Genomic DNA, 19069 nt, shown 5'->3' with positions numbered 1-19069 from the left:
ACGCCAGGACAGCGGAGTCACTCACCACCTTCCGGAGACATTTGAAACCCCACCTCTTTAAGGAATACCTGGGATAGGATAAAGTAATCCTTCTACCCCCCCCAAAAAAAATAAAAAATAAAAAAATTGTAAAGTGGTTATCCCACTGGCTATAAGGTGAATGCACCAATTTGTAAGTCGCTCTGGATAAGAGCGTCTGCTAAATGACGTAAATGTAAATGTAAATGTAAATGTAAACACTTTACTCTGCTTATCTTAATCGGCATAAGGTCAACATCGATGTAAACATACGCCGATTAAAATAGCTGGTTTTCTGAACAATCTTTCGAATTATTAGGACATCAAAACAGCTTTATCGGAGTTCCAGAGGTGTATTTGATCTGCGCATGTGCCAGCACCAGCAGCCAAACCTTATGCGCGAGTGAAGTGAGTTCGCAAAAAATGAAAGTATGCATCTTCGAAATAGTTTTCATATACAAACTTTATATGTCCGAACTCAGAATCAAATATGCTTCGCAATAATAACATGGTCACTGTGGTAGAACGTTTATTTTGATTGGCGATTTTCTGCATTTATCAAAAGTCCCATCAGGTACTGATGTCAGATGTGTCCATGTAAACAGGATTATTAGGGAAATCGTTATTCTCGCAAAGCATGTAAACGTTTTCAACGAATTATTATATTAATCTGAAGATACACTCACATCTTTGAATAGGGCACAATAATACCAAATGCTGTTAACGCGTATGCTTGTCACGTTCAATCACAACAGAGCGGTTCTAATATTGCAGCCTAATCGAGAGGATGCTGTGGTAGAAAAGACAACTGTATTTGGACTACTGAACATCAATAGCAGCGAGCTGGGAAGTGAGACCACGAAGCTACTACTAGGCTACAACTAGTCTATATGGCATGCTCCATATTTTGTGAGAAAAAATACACAGGTGAATATTGCATCCAACAGGTGTGACCATGGGCTTTCTATCGCTGTGAGGTTTCGCTTGCGGGAAAACTGCACCTCTCACGTGTTGACAGGTTTCGGCGGAGAATTCTATATTCTACATGGGCACTCTCTCTTCGACGCTCATGCGACGGAAAACGGCAGTTGTCTCGGTCATAGTCACGGAGCGAGAAGAACCGGTGTGGACAGCAGCGAACGAGGACCACCTGACCGAAGCTGGACCGAGCGCCGTCATTAAAAATGCGGTTCAAAAGGTCGCTCGAGAGGTGCAGAAGGTGTCAGTCATCAGCGAAGAAGGCAAGTGCTGAAACTTTCGTTGCCCTTATCAACGCAGCATTCACTGTACCCTGTAGTCAGAGTGAATGTTAGTTAGTGCGCTGAATAGAGAGAATAAAAAAAGAGTCACGTTTCTTTATATTGTAGGATAAAGACAACATCTGTTGTGCCTTTCAATTTAGGACTTAATATTTAAAGGATTTCATTATTTATGCAGGTATTTATAATGTAATTCAGTTCATTCAATATTTCAACTTAACCTATACTGAGTGTACAAAACATTAAGAAAACCTTCCTAATATGGAGTCGGAAAGCGTTCAACAGGGATGCTGGCCCATGTTGACTCCAATGCTCCCCACAGTTGTGTCAAGTTGGCTGGATGTCCTTTGGGTGGTGTACCATTCTTGATACAAAGGGGAAACTGTTGATTGTGAAAAACCCATCAGCGTTCCAGTTCTTGACACAAACCGGTGCGCCTGGCACCTACTACCATACCCCGTTCAAAGTCATTTAAATCTATTGTCTTGCCCATTCACTGTTAGATTGACTTTAAAATATTAAATAATCATAACTTAACATTAGCAGAACACAAATAAATACAGTTATTCGTTCCATAGGGGAACCCTTTTTGGTGCTAGAGAGAACCTAGAACCCTCTATAGAGGGTTCTTCATAGAACCCCCTGTATGTGGTTCTACCTAGAACCCTCTATGAAGGGTTCTACCAAGAACCCTTTTATCTTTGGTGGGTTCTTCCTTGAACCCTCTATGAACGGTTCCGCCAGCCTTATTAAAATTACATTCTTTATGACAATACATTACATATATCGTAAGGCCTTTCTTTGAGGGCCTAGTTTACAGGCCACATCAGGCCTGCAAGTCACATTATGCTGGCTTGCAAAGTGATGTTTAATTCCTATTGGAATCCAGCCAGTTAGGATATCCAACAAGTGGAATTTTTTATCACCCGTAACCTTGCATTCAGAATAACCGCCAGGGTAGGGAAGACTGAATATTGAGACTACCTCAATCATCTAAACTGGAACAACCAACTCAGTAACGGGTGCAATAAGTCCAACTACTACCAGATTGGATTAGTTTAGAAAAAGATATGCTATTTATGTTTGTGTAGCAGAAGATTAATCAACCAATCAATGTACATGCAAAAACACAGATATTAAAACAAACAATTATGAACATCTCCCTACAATAGAGCATGATGGGATATATGATATATGGTTCTATGTAGAACCCTTCTTGCCTTCCAAATAACCCTTCTTGCCTTCCAAAGAATCATCAAAGAACCCTTTCTTCCTTAGAGATCCTGGTTCGAGTCCAGGCTCTGTCGCAGCCGGCCGCGACCGGGAGACCCATGGGGCAGCGCACAATTGGCCCAGCGTCGTCCAGGTTAGGGGAGGGTTTGGCCGGCAGGGATGTTCTTGTCCCATCGCGCACTCCTGTTGCGGGCCGGGCGCAGTGCACGCTGACACGGTCACCAGGTGTACGGTGTTTCCTCCGACACATTGGTGCGGCTGGCTTCCGGGTTAAGCGGGCATTGTGTCAAAAAGCAGTGCGGCTCGATTGGGTTGTGTTTCAAAGGACACACGGCACTCGACCTTCGCCTCTCCCGAGTCCGTTCGGGAGTTGCAGCGATGGGACAAGACTGTAACTACCAATTGGATACCACAAAATTGGGGAGAAAAAGGGGTGAAAAAAATCAATTAAAATAAAAAAATCAACAAAAAAAAGACCCCTTTCTTTCAAAAACGCTTCTTAGGATGTTAAAGGTTCTTGGTAGAGCCCTTTGCCATACAAAGAGCCATTGTCTTCCAAAAATGGTTATTCAGATCAAAACATTTTTTGGTAGAAAACAGTCCCTCCACAAAGAACCCTTTTGGAACTCTTTTTTCTAAGAGTGTACCATTACCAGTGTTTGAAACTGCATGGACTATCTTCAAAACTGTATGCTAAAAAACCCAGTGACTTCCAGTCAACCCAGACTGTATTTCCAAAGGTTTAGGCTAACATGTTGACCACTTCATGTCAGTTTTCTGTTATCTCAACATTTAGGCCTACTAAACAATGCCCATGGTGAGTGAAGCACAAAAACACATTAGTCCTTCCATTGGGACCCAGACCCACAGGATCTTGTTGCACCCTGCAACACACCCAAAGTGGAGTTGGCAAGCTGCATAGTGGCCTCTGAGACTTTGACAACATCATGCAGCTTGCACAACATCTTATTGAAGTCATTTTTCGAATTTGTATGGCCTCACCCAGGCACGTGCACAGATAGGGGTCTACCTGTGCCTGAGCACCTGCCCCTTTGCCCTCCCACTCACCAAGTGCCCTTTTGGGTGGTGGTATAATTATATTTTTTGAATACAGTTTTTGTAGTTTTGTTCTGAACCCACTGCCCGCAAGTCGTCATGACATCGTCAAGTTAGCCACCCACCTGTACCTCACTTCTCCGCCGGTGGGTGCCCTTTTTTCATTTTGAGTACCTGCCCCCTGAAAGGTCTGTGCACGGCCCTGGCCTCACCTGTTCAAAAACACCAGTCAAATTGAATCCCACTATTGCACAGTGTCATAGCCCACACAGCTGAGGTCACTGAAATATTTTTTTATTTCGAGGTAATATATTATACCATCAGGAATTGAAGTTACAAATCTTCCTTATTCAGAGCAAGTTGTTCAGATAAGAACTGGGGTTGGACATATGACAGGACTAATTTACATCACCTACAGAAAACAATCAAAACACACTTGAGGAAGATATTGTAAATCAGGAATATCCTATAATATACAGTCGTGGTCAAAAGTTTTGAGAATGACACAAGTATTGGTCTTCACAAAGTTCGCTGCTTCAGTGTTATGAGATATTTTTGTCAGATGCTACTATGGTATACTGAAGTATAATTACAAGCATTCCATAAGTGTCAAAGGCTTCTATTGACAATTGCATGAAGTTTATGCTAAGAGTCAATATTTGCAGTGTTGACCCTTCTTTTTCAAGACCTCTGCAATCCGCCCTGGCATGCTGTCAATTAACTTCTGGGCCACATCCTGACTGATGGCAGCCCATTCTTGCATAATCAATGCTTGGAGTTGTTTGTCCACCCGCCTCTTGAGGATCGACCTCAAGTTCTCAATGGAATTAAGGTCTGGGGAGTTTCCTGGCCATGGACTCAAAATGTCGATGTTTTGTTCCCGAGCCACTTAGTTATCACTTTTGCCTTATGGCAAGGTGCTCCATCATGCTGGAAAAGGTATTGTTTGTCACCAAACTGTTCTTGGATGGTTGGGAGAAGTTGCTCTCGGAGGATGTGTTGGTACCATTCTTTATTCATGGCTGTGTTCTTAGGTAAAATTGTGAGTGAGCCCACTCCCTTGGCTGAGAAGCAACCCCACACATGAATGGTCTCAGGATGCTTTACTGTTGGCATGACACAGGACTGATGGTAGCGCTCACCTTGTCTTCTCCGGACAAGCTTTTTTCCGGATACCCCAAACAATCGGAAAGGTGATTCATCAGAGAAAATGACTTTACTCCAGTCCTCAGCAGTCCAATCCCTGTACCTTTTGCAGAATATCAGTCTGTCCCTGATGTTTTTCCTGGAGATAAGTGGCTTCCTCGCTGCCCTTCTTGACACCAGGCCATCCTCCAAAAGTCTTCGCCTCACTGTGCGTGCAGATGCACTCACACCTGCTGCCATTCCTGAGCAAGCTCTGCACTGGTGGTGCCCCGATCCCACAGCTGAATCAACTTTAGGAGACGGTCCTGGCGCTTGCTGGACTTTCTTGGGCGCCCTGAAGCCTTCTTCACAACAATTGAACCTCTCTCCTTGAAGTTCTTGATGATCCGATAAATGGTTGATTTAGGTGCAATCTTACTAGCAGCAATATCCTTGCCTGTGAAGCCCTTTTTGTGCAAAGCAATGATGATGGCACATGTTTCCTTGCAGGTAACCATGGTTAACAGAGGAAGAACAATGATTTCAAGCACCACCCTCCTTTTAAAGCTTCCAGTCTGTTATTCTAACTCAATCAGCATGACAGAGTGATCTCCAGCCTTGTCCTCGTCAACACTCACCTGTGTTAACGAGATAATCACTGACATGATGTCAGCTGGTCCTTGTGGCAGGGCTGAAATGCAGTGGGAATGTTTTTTGGGGATTAAGTTAATTTTCATGGCAAAGAGGGACTTTGCAACTAATTGCAATTCATCTGATCACTCTTCATAACATTCTGGAGTATATGCAAATTGCCATCATAAAAACTGAGGCAGCAGACTTTGTGAAAATTTATATTTGTGTCATTCTCAAAACTTTTGACCACGACTGTACAGGTAAGTGCCAAAATAATGTAAACACTAACATAAAGTGTCTTAATAGAGCATTGGGCAACCATGAGCCACCAGAAAAAAATAAATGCACCTTGCCATACATTCTACAAGTGTCTGGAACTCTATTGGAGGGATGCGACACCATTCTTCCACGAGAAATTCCATCATTTGGTGTTTTGTTGATGGTGGTGGAAAATGCTGTCTTAGGCGACGCTCCAGAATCTCCCAGAAGTGTCCAATTGGGTTGAGATCTGGTGACAGACGGCCATGGCATATGGCTTACATTGTTTTTATGCTCATCAAACCGTTCAGTGACCACTCGTGCCCTGTGGATGGGGCATTGTCATCCACTTCCTTCAGGATAGAAATGATTCACCATAGGTTGAAGGTGATCACTCAGAATGGCTGTGTATTTACTGGTGTTTACCTTGCCCTCTAAGGGGTTGAGTAGACCTAACCCATGCCAAGAAAAAGCACCCGCACCATAACAGCCGCCAGAACCCTCATTTACTTAAGTGTTTCCATTATTTTAGCAATTACCTGTACATATATTGTATACAGTATGGATTAGTTTAGAGTAACCTATGGTGTTACAGGGTCAGTATTCAGACAGTTTCTCTGTCATGGTAACTCTAACATATTGTTGTTGTTTTCGTCTTCATTACCCTTTAGAAATCCATCATAATGACCGAATCTTACTGTTATATTTCAAGCCCACTGGACTCACATGGTTGAGTAGGCAGAACAAAGACAGTGGAATTGATTATGTGTCCTCTCCTCTACTCTCTGGGCAGCAGATTGAGCACACACACACACACACACACACACACACACACACACACACACACACCTCTCCTCTTTGGGCAGTAGATTGAACGCAATGCAGGCTCAAGCTCTAATTTGCTCTCCAGACCTGGGTTCAAATACTATTTGAAATAATTGAAAATACTTGATCTGTGCTTGATTGAGCTTGCCTGGATAAATAGAACAGTCCCAAAACTGTAACCCCCCGCCTACCTGGCTCTCAAGGCAGGCTAGAGCAAACGCTCAAAGTATATGAAAGATTTCAAATACTATTGGAACCCAGGTCTGCTGCTCTCCACTGTGTTTTCTGCTGCCAAAGCTTATTGGACAGCTGCTAGAAAGCAATTAAAGATAGCCAAATGAGGCATAATTAAGAGGAATGAATTCAGCCCAATCACAGTGAAGAGCTGTTAGATTAACATCAGTACAAACCAGGGTCAATCTGCACTGTATTTTTCCAGGGTTAGCTCCTCAATAGAAGAAACCTCCCATTAACTCTACAACAATCCACAAAACTGTTATTTTAGATGTCAATTTGCTCTAAATACAATCTTTGTCTCTATTATTATGCTTTTTATAACACCTTTGTTTTGCCCGTGAACTGTGTATTTGCCTGCTCTGTGTGAATGGAGCTGAGACAAGAGGGATATGAGAAGATAGATGTTAAAAATGAGTGATACAGCTTTTTGCATATTGAGATGCATATGTTCCCTTCATTGAATATGAAGAGATACATAGCACTTTAGTTGCTATAGGGATCAAACGACGAACCATCAAACAGGCAAAGAGTCAATACAGGACTAAGATTGAATCGTACTACACCGGCACTGACGCTCGTCGGATGTGGCAGGGCTTGAAAACTATTACAGACTACAAAGGGAAGCACAGCCGCGAGCTGCCCAGTGACACAAGACTTCCAGACGAGCTAAACCACTTCTATGCTCGCTTCGAGGCAAGCAACACTGAAGCATGCATGAGAGCACCAGCTGTTCCGGATGACTATGTGATCACGCTCTCCGTAGCCGATGTGAGTAAGACTTTTAAGCAGGTCAACATTCACAAGGCCGCAGGGCCAGACGGATTACCAGGATGTGTACTCCGAGCATGTGCTGACCAACTGGCAAGTGTCTTCACTGACATTTTCAACATGTCCCAGACTGAGTCTGTAATACCAACATGTTTCAAGCAGACCACCATAGTCCTCGTGCCCAAGGACACTAAGATAACCTGCCTAAATGACTACCGACCCGTAGCACTGACGTCTGTAGCCATGAAGTGCTTTGAAAGGCTGGTCATGGCTCACATCAACACCATTATCCCGGAGACCCTGGACCCACTCCAATTTGCATACCGCCCCAACAGATCCACAGATGATGCAATCTCTATTGCGCTCCACACTGCCCTTTCCCACCTGGACAAGAGGAACACCTACGTGAGAATGCTATTCATTGACTACAGCTCAGCATTCAACACCATAGTTCCCTCAAAGCTCATCACTAAGCTAAGGATCCTGGGACTAAACACCTCCCTCTGCAACTGGATCCTGGACTTCCTGACGGGCTGCCCCCAGCTGGTAAGGGTAGGTAACAACACATCTGCCACACTGATCCTCAACACAGGGGCCCCTCAGGGGTGCGTGCTCAGTCCCCTCCTGTACTCCCTGTTCACCCATGACTGCATGGCCAGGCACGACTCCAACACCATCATTAAGTTTGCCGATGACACAACAGTGGTAGGCCTGATCACCGACAATGATGAGACAGCCTATAGGGAGGAGGTCAGAGACCTGGCCGTGTGGTGCCAGGATAACAACCTCTCCCTCAACTTGACCAAGATAAAGGAGATGATTGTGGACTACAGGAAAAAAAAGAGGACTGAGCACGCCCCCATTCTCATTGACGGGGCTGTAGTGGAACAGGTTGAGAGCTTCAAGTTCCTTGGTGTCCATCACCAGTGAACTATCATGGTACAAACACACCAATACATTTGTGAAGAGGGCACGACAAAGCCTATTCCCCCTCAGGAGACTGAAAAGATTTGGCATGGATCCTCAGATCCTCAAAAAATTATACAGCTGCACCATCGAGAGCATCCTGACTGGTTGCATCACCGCCTGGTATGGCAACTGCTTGGCCTCCGACCGCAAGGCACTACAGAGGGTAGTGCGTACGGCCCAGTACATCACTGGGGCCAAGCTTCCTGCCATCCAGGACCTCTATTCCAGGCGGTGTCAGAGGAAGGCCCTCAAAATTGTCAAAGACTCCAGCCACCCTAGTCATAGACTGTTCTCTCTGCTACCGCACGGCAAGCGGTACCGGAGTGCCAAGTCTAGGTCCAAAAGACTTCTCAACAGCTTCTACCCCCAAGCCATAAGACTCCTGAACAGCTAATCATGGCTACCCGGACTATTTGCACTGCCCCCCACCCCATCTTTTTACGCTGCTGCTACTCTGTTAATTATTTATGCATAGTCACTTTAACTCTACCCACATGTACATATTACTTCAACTACCTCAAGTAGCCGGTGCCACCGGTACCCCCCTGTATATATAGCCTCCCTACTGTTATATTATTTTACTTCTGCTCTTTTTTTCTCAACACTTTTTTGTTGTTGTTTTATTTTACTTTTTTTATTAAAAATAAATGCACTGTTGGTTAAGGGCTGTAAGTAAGCATTTCACTGTAATGTCTGCACCTGTTGTATTCGGCGCATGTGGCCAATAACATTTTATTTTATTTTATTTTATTTTATTTTATTTTATTTTATTTAGCTAATAGACTAGTAAGCTACACAGTGTACAAAACATTTCCATGACATAGACTGACCAGGTGAATCCAGGTAAAATCTATGATCCCTTATTGATGTCACTTGTTAAAGATGCTTTTTAAGCCTTGAGACAACTGAGACATGGATTGTGTGTGTGCCATTCAGCGGGTGAATGGGCAAGACAAAGTACCTTTGAACATGGTATGGTAGTAGGTGCCAGGCGCACCAGTTTGAGTATGCCAAGAACTGCAACACTGCTGGGTTTTTCACGCTCAACAGTTTCCCATGTGTATCAAAAATGGTCCACCACCCAAAGGACATCCAGCCAACATGACACAACTGTGGGAAGTATTGGAGTCAACATGGGCCAGCATCCCTGTGGAACACTTTCGAGTCCATGCCCCGACGAATTGAGGCTGTTTTGAGGGCAAAAAGGGGGGTGCAACTCAATATTAGGAAGGTGTTCTTAATGTTTTGTACACTCAGTGTATATTTAATAGTGCATCATTAAGTCTTTGACTTCTCACGGTAATGACTAGTCCTGCCTTGTAACAACTTCTGCCCACAGGCCACAGCATTACCTCGTAATGTAGAAGCCTGAGCCTGATGTATGTCACCTGTATACACTCTTAGAAAAAAAGATGCTATCTAGAACCTAAAAGGGTTCTTCGGCTGTGCCCATAGGAGAACCCTTTGAAGAACCCTTTTGGTTCCAGGTAGAACCCTTTTTGGGTTCCCCTTTCCACAGAGGTCTACATGGAACCCAAAAGGGTTATACCTGAAACCAAAAAGGGTTCTGCTATGGGGGCAGCCGAATAACCATTTTGGAACCCTTTTTTCTAAGAGTGTTTCTGAGACCTAGACCACTGTTAGTTAGACACAGAGAGATTAACTGCCTTTCAATGTCAAGCCACAGGCCACACCTTATGAGAGCATTTCCTGTTAGCAGTCAGGCCAGTGATGAGCCACAGAAATCCTTAACCCTGAAAGTGCCAACAGGGGTCATTTGTGACCCCAAATTGGAAAGGATGGCAAAAATACACTCTGTCAAACAGCAAAACAATTATTAACCTTTTTTAACACAAGTAAATGGTTTAAATTCCCCAAAATAAGCATATAAAAATAGTAAAATGTCATTTTTCAAAATAGACATTTGTGTTTTTCATGTTTGAATATATATTTTGATCAATTTCATCCATAGCCACTTGTTATGAACATTTGTCTGTTATTCATTCAAAGTGTTGTGTTTCTGTGCTACTCAGAGGCTGAGAAATTGGCGATTGAGCTAATCTGACATACCGGTACTACAGATATGGCTGATTTAGGCGAAATGCCCGCCGGTGCCATCAGACTTTTAGCTCTAACTTTGGAAAGCTATGGGCTAATCAACTCAGTTCCAATTGTATCTGAAAGATGAGACTCTCAACTTGGTGTAGAGACATTGACTGGAAGCCTAATATGTACAGTCGTGGTCAAAAGTTTTGAGAATTACACAAATACTAATTTTCACAAAGTCTGCTGCCTCAGTTTTGATGATGGCAATTTGCATATACTCCAGAATGTCATGAAGAGTGATCACATGAATTGCAATTAATTGCAAAGTCCCTCTTTGCCATGAAAATGAACTTAATCTCCAAAAAACATTTTCACTGCATTTTTGAGCCCTGCCTCAAAAGGACCAGCTGCCATCATGTCAGTGATTCTCTTGTTAACACAGGTGAGAGTGTTGACGAGGACAAGGCTGGAGATCACTCTGTCATGCTGATTGAGTTAGAATAACAGACTGGAAGCTTTAAAAGGAGGGTGGTGCTTGAAATCATTGTTCTTCCTCTGTTAACCATGGTTACCTGCAAGGAAACACGTGCCGTCATCATTGCTTTGCACAAAAAGGGCTTCACAGGCAAGGATATCGGATCATCAAGAACTTCAAGGAGAGAGGTTCAATTGTTGTGAAGAAGGCATCAGGGCTCCCAAGAAAGTCCAGCAAGCGCCAGGACCGTCTCCTAAAGTTGATTCAGCTGCGGGATCGGGGCACCACCAGTGCAGAGCTTGCTCAGGAATGGCAGCAGGCAGGTGTGAGTGCATCTGCACACACAGTGAGGCGAAGACTTTTGGAGGATGGCCTGGTGTCAAGAAGGGCAGCGAGGAAGCCACTTCTCTCCAGGAAAAACATCAGGGACAGACTGATATTCTGCAAAAGGTACAGGGATTGGACTGCTGAGGACTGGAGTAAAGTCATTTTCTCTGATGAATCACCTTTCCGATTGTTTGGGGCATCCGGAAAACACCTTGTCCGGAGAAGACAAGGTGAGCGCTACCATCAGTCCTGTGTAATGCCAACAGTAAAGTATCCTGAGACCATTAATGTGTGGGGTTGCTTCTCAGCCAAGGGAGTGGGCTCACTCACAATTTTACCTAAGAACACAACCATGAATAAAGAATGGTACCAACACATCCTCCGAGAGCAACTTCTCCCAACCATCCAAGAACAGTTTGGTGACGACCAATGCCTTTTCCAGCATGATGAAGCACCTTGCCATAAGGCAAAAGTGATAACTAAGTGGCTCGGGGAACAAAACATCAAAATGTTGGGTCCAGGTGGACAAACAAAACCCCACAAATTCTGACAAACTCCAAGCATTGATTATGCAAGAATGGGCTGCCATCAGTCAGGATGTGGCTCAGAAGTTAATTGACAGCATGCCAGGGCGGATTGCAGAGGTCTTGAAAAAGAAGGGTCAACACTGCAAATATTGACTCTTTGCATAAACTTAATGCAATTGTCAATAAAAGCCTTTGACACTTATGGAATGCTTGTAATTATACTTCAGTATAACATAGTAACATCTAACAACAATATCTCATAACACTGAAGCAGCGAACTTTGTGAAGACCAATACTTGTGTCATTCTCAAAACATTTGACCACGACTATACACTTTACATACACTTACAGTGGGGAAAAAAAGTATTTAGTCAGCCACCAATTGTGCAAGTTCTCCCACTTAAAAAGATGAGAGAGGCCTGTAATTTTCATCATAGGTACACGTCAACGATGACAGACAAAATGAGGGAAAAAAATCAAGAAAATCACATTGTAGGATTTTTAATTAATTAATTTGCAAATTATGGTGGAAAATAAGTATTTGGTCAATAACAAAAGTTTCTCAATACTTTGTTATATACCCTTTGTTGGCAATGACACAGGTCAAACGTTTTCTGTAAGTCTTCACAAGGTTTTCACACACTGTTGCTGGTATTTTGGCCCATTCCTCCATGCAGATCTCCTCTAGAGCAGTGATGTTTTGGGGCTGTCGCTGGGGAACACGGACTTTCAACTCCCTCCAAAGATTTTCTATGGGGTTGAGATCTGGTGACTGGCTAGGCCACTCCAGGACCTTGAAATGCTTCTTACGAAGCCACTCCTTCGTTGCCCGGGCGGTGTGTTTGGGATCATTGTCATGCTGAAAGACCCAGCCACGTTTCATCTTCAATGCCCTTGCTGATGAAAGGAGGTTTTCACTCAAAATCTCACGATACATGGCCCCATTCATTCTTTCCTTTACACGGATCAGTCGTCCTGGTCCCTTTGCAGAAAAACAGCCCCAAAGCATGATGTGTCCACCCCCATGCTTCACAGTAGGTATGGTGTTCTTTGGATGCAACTCAGCATTCTTTGTCCTCCAAACACGACGAGTTGAGTTTTTACCAAAAAGTTATATTTTGGTTTCATCTGACCATATGACATTCTCCCAATCCTCTTCTGGATCATCCAAATGCACTCTAGCAAACTTCAGACGGGCCTGGACATGTACTGGCTTAAGCAGGGAGACACGTCTGGCACTGCAGGATTTGAGTCCCTGGCGGCGTAGTGTGTTACTGATGGTAGGCTTTGTTACTTTGGTCCCAGCTCTCTGCAGGTCATTCACTAGGTCCCCCGTGTGGTTCTGGGATTTTTGCTCACCGTTCTTGTGATCATTTTGACCCCACGGGGTGAGATCTTGCGTGGAGCCCCAGATCGAGGGAGATTATCAGTGGTCTTGTATGTCTTCCATTTCCTAATAATTGCTCCCACAGTTGATTTCTTCAAACCAAGCTGCTTACCTATTGCAGATTCAGTCTTCCCAGCCTGGTGCAGGTCTACAATTTTGTTTCTGGTGTCCTTTGACAGCTCTTTGGTCTTGGCCATAGTGGAGTTTGGAGTGTGACTGTTTGAGGATGTGGACAGGTGTATTTTATACTGATAACAAGTTCAAACAGGTGCCATTAATACAGGTAACGAGTGGAGGACAGAGGAGCCTCTTAAAGAAGAAGTTACAGGTCTGTGAGAGCCAGAAATCTTGCTTGTTTGTAGGTGACCAAATACTTATTTTCCACCATAATTTGCAAATTAATTAATTAAAAATCCTACAATGTGATTTTCTTGATTTTTTTTCCTTAATTTGTCTGTCATAGTTGACGTGTACCTATGATGAAAATTACAGGCCTCTCTCATCTTTTTAAGTGGGAGAACTTGCACAATTGGTGGCTGACTAAATACTTTTTTTCCCCACTGTAGGTTGGAGTCATTAAAACTTGTTTTTCAACCACTCCACAAATTTCTTGTTAACAAGCTATAGTTTTGGCAAGTCGGTTAGGACATCTACTTTGTGCATGACAAGTAATTTTTCCAACAATTGTTTACAGACAGATTCTTTCACTTATAATTCACTGTATCACAATTCCAGTGGGTCAGAAGTTTACATACACTAAGTTGACTGTGCCTTTAAACAGCTTGGAAAATTCCAGAAAATGATGTCATGGCTGTAGAAGCTTCTGATAGGCTAATTTACATCATTTGAGTCAATTGGAGGTGTACCTGTGGATGTATTTCAAGGCCTACCTTCAAACTCAGTGCCTCTTTGCTTGACATCATGGGAAAAACAAAATAAATCCGCCAAGACCTCAGAAAAAAAATTGTAGACCTCCACAAGTCTGGTGGAGCAATTTCCAAACGCCTGAAGGTACCACGTTCATCTGTACAAACAATAGTACGCAACTATAAACACCATGGGACCACGCAGCCATCATACAGCTCAGTAAGGAGACGCGTTCTGTCTCCTAGAGATGAACGTACTTTGGTGCGAAAAGTGCAAATCAATCCCAGAACAACAGCAAAGGACCTTGTGAAGTTGCTGGAGGAAACAGGTACAAAAGTATATATATATCCACAGTAAAACAAGTCCTATATTGACATAACCTGAAAGACCGCTCAGCAAGGAAGAAGCCACTGCTCCAAAACCGCCATAAAAAAGACAGACTACGGTTATGTGGATATATTGAAGCAACATCTCAAGACATCAGTCAGGAAGTTAAAGCTTGGTCGCAAATGGGTCTTCCAAATGGACAATGACCCCAAGCATACTTCCAAAGTTGTTGCCAAATGGCTTAAGGACAATAAAAGCTGAAATAAATCATTCTCTCTACTATTATTCTGACATTTCACATACTTAAAATAAAGTGGTGATCCTAACTGAAATAAAACAGGGAATTTTTACTGGGATCAAATGTCAGGAATTGTGAAAAACTGAGTTTAAATGTATTTGGCTAAGGTTTATGTAAACTTCCGACTTCAACTGTATTTAAATTTTTTAGTATTTCTTTTGTTATACTGGGGTGGGTCAATATCTACATATTTTCAGGGTACATACAGTGCCTTCAGAAACTATTCATACCCCTTGACTTATTCCACATTTTGTTGTGTTACAGCTTGAATTCAAAATGGATTAAATATATATTTTTTCTCACCCATCTACAACAAAATACCCCATAATGACAAAGTGAAAACATGTTTTTAAAGTATTCACACTCCTAAGTCAATACATGTTAGAATCACCTTTGGCACTGATTACAGTTGTGAGTCTTTCTGGGTAAGTCTCTAAGAGCTTTGCACACCTGGAATGTACAATATTTGCACATTATTATTTTTAAAATCATTCAAGCTCTGTCAAGTTGGTTGTTGAAAATTGCTAGACAGCCATTTTCAAGTCTTGCCATAGATTTTCAAGCCAATTTAAGTCAAAACTGTAACTAGGCCACTCAGGAACATTCAATCTCATCTTGGTGACCAACTCCTTGTGTTTTAGGTTATTGTCCTGCTGAAAGGTGAATTTGTCTCCCAGTGTCTGTTGGAAAGCAAACTGAACCAGGTTTTCCTCTAGGATTTTGCCTGTGCTTAGCTATATTACATTTATTTTTATTAAAAAACCTCCCTAGTCCTTGCCGATGACAAGCAAACCCATAACATGATGCAGCCACCACCATGCTTGAAAATATGAAGAGTGGTACTCAGTGACGTGTTGTGTTGGATTTGCCCCAAACATAACGCTTTGTATTCAAAATATAAAGTTAATTTCTTTGCAACATTTTTTGCAGTTTTACTTTAGTGCCTTATTGCAAACAGGATGCATGTTTTGGAATATTTTTTATTCTGTACAGGCTTCCTTCTTTTCACTCTGTCATTTAGGTTAGTATTGTGGAGTAACTACAATGTTGTTGATGCATCCTCAGTTTTCTCCTACCACAGCCATTAAACTCTATAACTGTTTTAAAGTCACCATTGGCCTCATGATGAAATCCCTGAGCGGTTTCCTTCCTCTCCGGCAACTGAGTTAGGAAGGACGCCTGTATCTTTATTGTGACTGGGTGTATTGATACACCATCCAAAGTGTAATTTTTAACTTCACCATGCTCAAAGGAATATTCAATGTCTGCTTTCTTTTTACCCATCTACCAATAGGTGCCCTTCTTTGCAAGTCATTGGAAAACCTCATTGGTCTTTGTGGTTGAATCTGTGTTTGAAATTCACTGCTCGACTGAGGGACCTTACAGATAATTGTATGTGTGGGGTACAGAGATGAGGTAGTCATTCAAAAATCATGTTAAACACTATTATTGCACATAGAGTGACTCCATGCAACGTATTATGTGACTTGTTAAGCAAATGTTTACTCCTGAAGTTATTTAGGCTTGCCATAACAAAGGGGTTGAATACTTATTGACATTTCAGCTTTTCATTTTTAATTAATTTGACTCGAACATTACTACAAAATCTATGGGCTAAAAACCTAGCTAAAAAACGTGAGCTGACATGGGCTAGTTGATCTGGAAATTTCTGATAAGTTATATATAACTCTCTAAGGTATGCAATGACTACCATGACGAGGAAAACTGGTGATGCACTACCCAATTTCAAAATTGCACCTTGTGCATTCTATTATTACAACTTTCAATAGCAAGTTGAAAGCCAGATTGAGTTCATATACCCTGCACTAGTATACAAAAGAGAGATCATTTTTAATTATTCCATATTAACACAGAAAAATGTGTTTTTTGTTGGTAACTAGAAGCTTGAAAAAGTCCTACATTTTCAGAAGGGATCAAAAAAAGCGTTTGCAAAATCATGAGATTCTTTTACCTTTTAGGGATAAAAGGCACACTGTAGTTTTCCTTCCCCTGTGGCTGTACAAAAAAATGACACACACAGTTGAAATTACAGTTGAAACAAAACAAACACATACATATGTTTGATTTACAACAATCAAGTCACCTCTTTCACTTCTTTGATGTTGTATTTGGAAAGACCCAAAGACCGATTGTAATAAGTGTCTGTCTCTTAAATGACAAAAATGTAAATGTAATTAGTCCTCAAAAATAAATTATTCTTTCTGTTGCCATCTAGCAGAATATCAGTCGAACTGCTAAAAATGTGGGGGGAAATTCTACTGCACTGGGGTTCTGGTAAGGTTAACGTACAGAACATTTATCAAACATGGCCACTAGATGGATCTATTGAACTATAAACCTCCAACAAAATAACTCCCACTTCTCTGGAGGCTCAAAGGATGAAGAAACGGGGTGTGCATGGGTGTAGAGTGCAACATAGTATGCCATCTCTATGAGGGAGTCTGTGTGTGTAGGTGTGGTGTGTGTGTGTGTGTGTCTGTGTGTGTGTTGAGCAGGTGAATGGAGTGCAACATAGCATGTCATCTATCTCTGAGGGAGTGTGACCTCTGGGAATCAATGTGCTCAGACTTGATTTATCCAAAAGCAGTATTTGACATTTTGGCTTGTTTAATCTGAGAGGATTATCTTGTCACACCCAGAGAGCTGATCCTTGATAAAACATTCATTAACTTACCTTATTGCTTTTCCATTTCCACTTTTTATGAATGGATTCAAAGGGGCCACGTGCCTGAGGATTACAGAGACCTTTGAACAATGTTCATGCGGGCCAGGAGTCAGGATTAATTCTAATGTTTGATCCTGTTTGATCCTCACTCTAACTGTGAATAAGAGAAGCAGTTGGTAGTTGTTCCCATTGAGACTGCAGCCAAAAACAATTTTTGTTGTCCGATTAATCAATTATTTAAGTATTTCTGCCATACAAGCTATTTTGATATAGAAAAGGAAACCACAAATAATCTATTACCAGGCATAATGATGCAGCAATTATTCATGAATATTGCATATGACAACTGGGCACACACTGGTTGAATAGATGTGGAATAGATGTTGAATTGACGTCTGTGACCAGTGGGTGATTACTTTAATAGCAGTACAATGACTAAACATAATTAGCAATCATTATTCTTTAGGATTCCTATGAGTCTATTCTTGTTGTGTTGTATACCCTTCAGTGCCTGGCTTCCACAAAAATAGTTATAATTCCAGGGCTGTGGGGTGTTTATGGGCTGACATTAATTCAGTAGAAAGGAAGGAGATGTCAGGGAGACAATTTGTTTCTTGATTACATAGAGCATATATGGGTCTATTCAATTATATTACTAGGCAATTTTTTTTATCCATGGCAGATGTGAGGTATTACCTTCTGATGTATGTAATACTATTTAACTCAATGCATATACAGTGAGGGAAAAAAGTATTTGATCCCCTGCTGATTTTGTACGTTTGCCCACTGACAAAGACATGATCAGTCTATAATTTTAATGGTATGTTTATTTGAACAGTGAGAGACAGAATAACAACAAAAAAATCCAGAAAAACGCATGTCAAAAATGTTATAAATTGATTTGCATTTTAATGAGGGAAATAAGTATTTGACCCCTCTACAAAACATTACTTAGTACTTGGTGTCAAAACCCTTGTTGGCAATCACAGAGGTCAGACGTTTCTTGTAGTTGGCCACCAGGTTTGCACACATCTCAGGAGGGATTTTGTCCCACTCCTCTTTGCAGATCTTCTCCAAGTCATTAAGGTTTCGAGCCTGACGTTTGGCAACTCGAACCTTCAGCTCCCTCCACATATTTTCTATGGGATTAAGGTCTGGAGACTGGCTAGGCCACTCCAGGACCTTAATGTGCTTCTTCTTGAGCCACTCCTTTGTTGCCTTGGCCGTGTGTGGGTCATTGGGTCATTGTCATGTTGGAATACCTAATCACAACCCATTTTCAATGCCCTGGCTGAGGGAAGGAGGTTCTCACCCAAGATTTGACGGTACATGGCCCCGTCCATCGTCCCTTTGACGCGGTGAAGTTGTCCTGTCCCCTTAGCAGAAAAACACCCCCAAAGCATAATGTTTCCAACTCCATGTTTGACGGTGGGGATGGTGTTCTTGGGGTCATAGGCAGCATTCCTCCTCCTCCAAATGATGCCAAATAGCTCCATTTTGGTCTCATCTCACCACCACTTTCACCCAGTTCTCCTCTGAATCATTCAGATGTTCATTGGCAAACTTCAGACGGGCCTGTATATGTGCTTTCTTGAGCAGGGGGACCTTGCGGGCGCTGCAGGATTTCAGTCCTTCACGGCGTAGTGTGTTACCAATTGCTTTCTTGGTGACTATGGTCCCAGCTGCCTTGAGATCATTGACAAGATCCTCCCGTGTAGTTCTGGACTAATTCCTCACCGTTCTCATGA

This window comes from Coregonus clupeaformis, chromosome 23, assembly GCF_020615455.1.
Source record: "Coregonus clupeaformis isolate EN_2021a chromosome 23, ASM2061545v1, whole genome shotgun sequence".
NCBI lineage: Eukaryota > Metazoa > Chordata > Actinopteri > Salmoniformes > Salmonidae > Coregonus > Coregonus clupeaformis.
This window is presented reverse-complemented; position numbering follows the sequence as displayed.